The 4,699-nt window shown below is 40.0% G+C and overlaps 1 pseudogene; it reads left to right on the top strand.

Moving 5' to 3' along the window:
- Positions 1-898: 898 nt before the first annotated feature.
- Positions 899-1,026, top strand: LOC126254576 (U4 spliceosomal RNA; annotated as a pseudogene).
- The last annotated feature ends 3,673 nt before the right edge of the window (positions 1,027-4,699 follow it).

Genomic DNA, 4,699 nt, shown 5'->3' with positions numbered 1-4,699 from the left:
GGTGGTTTTTCTGCTGATGACGATGGCAGAGATGGCCATCGAAAGCTCGAGAATTTTATTCGAATTGACACGGATTGAAAACAAGAAAGATTTTATTCTTACACGTAAGGTGTCTATAAAGCTCCGCTATTGTTTTAAAAAATCATAACTAACGAACCACTGGAGACAGAGCAACGTGATTTGTTGTAAAACGTTTAGCCGGGCTCAAAGACCTTCTGTGTGTGCGCTATTCTCCGCTCATAGGACATCAAGGCGATATTCGAGTTCAGCTCATAGGCGGGTCAACGCTGCAGCTTCATCGATTCGTACACGAAGGTAGCAATGTAATGTGTAGCAATGTAGTAGACTAGTGTTGTGTGCACACAATCTTTGACGTGACCCATCATAAACAGGTAGACATCGAACGATGCTATGTGGTCATCATGGTCCAGCCACTCCTCAGGATATATGACATTCTGAACATCCTGCACCTTCAGATGCCAATATGGGTTCCTTCATAATGCTGGCAGATGATGGACGGCCGCAGCTCTTAGCTCTGTGGTCGTTGGAGCTGCTCGAGCGTGTCCGGGTAAACATATCCTGTTACGGTTTTCCCCACAATGAAAAATGTGTCTACCACCATTTCGTGGATTACACCACACCAAACCTTAAGCTTCGAGCTGTCACGGATGCATTCACGTGCTCTGTGTGGGTTTTCGGACCTTCAAATCATAATAGTGTGGTGATTCACAAGCCCAAAAATGAGGAACGCTGATTCAGCTGAAAACAAGCACATTTTCAGGTAGGTATTGTCAGCATTTATGGAGATCGGCATGTAACACGAAAATGCTTACAGCAGAAGACGATCGCTTGGCTGCAGTGCTTGAACCATTTGTACTTTGTACGAAAAAAAAGGCGTACCTCTGCGCAGTGGTAATATTGTAACCAATGAAGTATTACTGAGGTGCGACTATTGCTTGTTGAAAACCCGGAAAAAGGCAAAATCACTTACATAAAATTTTATGGATAGCTGTTCTTGTTTGCTGCAACTCTGTGGGGCTGAGTTGAAATGCTGCTTGCACTCTATCAAAACGCGCTTCAGATGCAGAGGGCCGTCCACCTAGAGGAAGGTGTATCTTATATGCGACAAATTTGCAGCAGCAGCGGCTAAAGCTTATTCCTACTATGAATGAACTTAATAAAAAAGTGTTATCTTAGGTCCTGTTAACAACTACATAAGTTTTAGAAGGGGTTTCATTAATTATATCTATTTAAAACTTCCGAATCATCATCAACAAATATTAATGATGACAATGACGAATGACATGCGTAAATAATGGCTGAGTGCCAGATTAACAAATTATTCCAGTTTCAAAACTGCATTAATATTTAGTAACCACAGCATATTATTTAGATATGGGAAATAATTATTATTATTTTGAGGATAAGGAGGCTTCTTTTACTGACAAGCAAAACATGGGATTATTGCAAGCTCGGACTAACAATCACGAGCCTAACCCTGCAATTGATTTTGCGCTGTGCTTGCAAATTTTACCTTGAATTCCATCTTCAACCGTAGTTAAGCCATCTAAACCTCTCCTGGCTATATAAATGAAATCAGGCCTTGCGTGTAGTAAGATCTTCCATCACCGACATGAGGGCAGCGTGACACGTCTTCTGTCTCCGAGCTCTCGACCGACATTACTACTTCCACTCTCACAGATAGACCTCGCCTCACAACAATGCTTAGAATCGCGCTCCCATGTTTCGCCCTCAGATTGTTACTATCTATATCTGCGTGCTTACAGAACGCAAAGAACAACGTTAAGTTGGACGTATTGTTTCACGTAATGGAGAGTTCTGAAACACTCCTTACATAGCCTCCCTGTCGCTTCTTTAAGAATTTGGAAGGTCTTATGTGCAGAAGGAGCTAAAAATTCTTAATTCAAATATTTAAACAAAATACATAAAAATGTAGAAGTTCTATTAATGTTAAAAGGATTGTTCATTATTGGCTCAATTATCTTGTGACCATTTTGTGAGCCTTTTAAAATAAGTTATTAGGCAAAACAGAGACACTGACACACCACAACAGGTCACGTACTCTAGCCCAGTAAATTCCTCTGCACAAGTCAGATTCTATATCTCCTGAAAATTGTTGTTAAGAAAAGCAGTTAGGTAGCTTAGGTATTCATTGTTACATGTTCATTTGTTCCTGTAGTTTTTCATATGCAAATAGGCAGTCGAGTAGCTTATCCAAATGTTAGTTTTAAGTTTTTTTGTACTGATCTGTTGAGGACTTAAATGACAGTGAAACTGATTCTCATACAACACGCACACACAAAGTGTTATGCAGGTTAGATTTGGCCGCTGCTGCTATAATTTGTTGCATACACGTTACAAAGGTCTCATTAAACTTTTTGAAACTCCTCATTATGCTTGCTTTTGTCTGTGGTGCCCTCCCATTCTGGTGTCGATAATTACGCAGAACCGTTGCCCAAATTACTCTTCTGCATACCAGATGACACATGCGCCTTCTTCTGGTCCGTCGCCTTTTTGATGCAGTCCAAGTAAAATCTAAGACAAAGGGCAAAAGAAAAAAATCTTTGACAATTGCTAAACGTTTTACAATAAACCATGATTCTCTATCTCTAATAGTAAACAAGTTATGATTTTTTAAAAATAGTAACGGGACTGCACGGACACCCTTTACAAGTGCAGCGAAAAAGTGTTCCCAAGTGTTTCATTTCGGTACTTTTCGTCTCATTATTGATTATCGTCTCTATGCGGATGCAGATGAGAACTGGCTCATCGTCTTCCCTATGCAGAGCTAGTACAGCAGAAACAATGAAAGAAAAACATTTTTTGTATAAATAATTTCATTAGTTCTCGAAATATTCGCCTTTTGTTGTGGATGGTCCTGTTCTGGAAAAATTTTGTCCACACTGATGTTGATAGCTCAAAAAATGTTTTGAAAGTAGACAGCTTCTTGGGCTGACCATGCATATTTTGTTTGATAGGGGGGAGAATATAAGTCGATAGGCGATATATCACGCGAATATGAGAAATGAGACATTAGTTTAACGCTTTTCTCCATCAGATAATCGATATTGTTACACTTGCTGTGTGGCAGCCGGTTTTATCGTGATGAAAACGCATTCGGTAGTTTCTGGCGATTGGCGGATTGTACCAAACAAGTTGTTGTACAGTACTCATTGTATAGCACTCACCATTAAGTTTTCTTCGATCCTGTTAACCAATCGTCGCAACACGTCGAGGAAACAAGCGATCATTTTCTTAAAGTTCTTCGCGAATGAACCGTTGTCATTGCTTTCAGTTTCATTGTCATACGTCCAAACTGTTGACTGCTGCTTAGTTTCCGACTTCCACAATTTAGTAATGATGAAGAGTGGGCTGGACTTTAAGAGAACCATGCGGAAGCCTAGGCTTACACATTACTTAATCTAAATTAAACTAACTTACGCTAAGGACAACACATCCATGCGCAAGGGAGGACTTGAACCTCCGACGTGGCGAGCCGCGCGACCCGTGGCAAGGCGCCCTAGACCGCACGGCTACCCATCTCGCCTCAGTGTAGAAGGAAGTGGGATACGAAGTACTTTGAAATGATGAGACGCATTTGAAGTTCGCTAACGATATGGATAGTGCGATAAGGAATACCAGAGTAGACATTTCAGTTGAAGAAGGGTGGACATCTCTAAACAGAGAAATCTCAGATGGGCAGACAAACTATAGATAAAAGGAAGGTAACTGCAATGTAACCTTGAACAACGGAAGAAATACTTCAATTAATCGACTAGAGGAGAAAGTACAAAAACTCTCAGGGAAAGACAGGAATACAGCAGTACAAATCACTTAGAAATGAAACAAACAGGAAGGCAAGGATGTGAAGAAATCTAAATAGAATTGATCATGGGAAGGAATGACTCATAATACAGAAACGTCAAAACCATCTTCAGTGAAATTAAAAGCAAGAGTGGTAACACTGGAATGCATCCAGCAAATAATACTGAGGACATAGGATGCAAGGGCTATTCTGAGATATAGTGATTGACCCAAGAGAGGAATTCGTGACGGGCCACATCAACCCAGTCAGAAGACTAATGACTCAAACAAAAAAAAGGAATATATTTAAATTTCGTCTCCTGTTATGAAGTCGTATAGTGATTTTGCATTCTCTCGGTCCAAATTTTTAGACCCTTTATTTACTCCGCTTGAGTTTCAGTCAAATTGGGATAGTGTATTAAAACATATCTTTCTTTCAGCTAAACGTTCACGTGAAATCTAATGTATCGTAGTCTTCGATATGACTAAAGATGTCCCTGTTTCACGACATGGCATACGCCAATCCTCCTCAATCATACTGCGCCCAGCATAGAGTGTTTTTCGGAACAGTAACCGATTATATCTCCCCTTCGCGAAGTTAATCGCAATGGGAAGCACGAGCACGACGAAGTTCTGCAAACCATTTGCAAACAGGTTTCTCTGAAGGTGACTGATTATCAAAAGGTGGAAGAAATGATTCGAGGTACTGTTGTGTTGTTGAGTTACAGCTTTACGAAAATAGCAAAAAATCACCCACCGAAAATCTTCACTTGGAATTCCCATTTTTTCACAAAACATTTCTTTAAAAATTCATTGTAAACACTATTGGGTTAGTTTATTATCCCTCATTGATTTAATAATCATAAATGATATA

This window comes from Schistocerca nitens, chromosome 4, assembly GCF_023898315.1.
Source record: "Schistocerca nitens isolate TAMUIC-IGC-003100 chromosome 4, iqSchNite1.1, whole genome shotgun sequence".
In the NCBI taxonomy this organism is placed as follows: domain Eukaryota; kingdom Metazoa; phylum Arthropoda; class Insecta; order Orthoptera; family Acrididae; genus Schistocerca; species Schistocerca nitens.
This window is presented reverse-complemented; position numbering and strand designations above follow the sequence as displayed.